Below are 384 nucleotides of genomic sequence, written 5' to 3' on the forward strand. Positions count from 1 at the left end.
GCTCAGCGCCCCCAGCTCCACGGGCAGCAGATTTGTCCATGGAGCTGGTCACAGACACCTCGTCCCTCCAGCACTGAACAGAACAGAAGGTAACGAATGCTGATGTATAATTAGCCCCTAATTGGGCTTTTTGATTTTTACCTCCATGGAGAAACAAAGCAGCTCAGCACAACCAGGGGCTCCACCACCACGGGCACCTCCTGGGGATGCAGCATCCTCCTGGCTCCTGCTCCAGGTGCCTTCATGGAGCATCCCTGTCCCCACTGCTGCCCCAGCACCTTCCCCACATCTCAGCACTCCACTGGGGATGTCCCCAAAAGCCACTTCCCCCCCACCCCCTCGCCCATGGGGACATTGGGCTGGTGGCCAGGAGGGGCTGGGCGC

Source organism: Antrostomus carolinensis, unplaced genomic scaffold (assembly GCF_000700745.2).
Source record: "Antrostomus carolinensis isolate BGI_N321 unplaced genomic scaffold, ASM70074v2 scaffold11683, whole genome shotgun sequence".
NCBI lineage: Eukaryota > Metazoa > Chordata > Aves > Caprimulgiformes > Caprimulgidae > Antrostomus > Antrostomus carolinensis.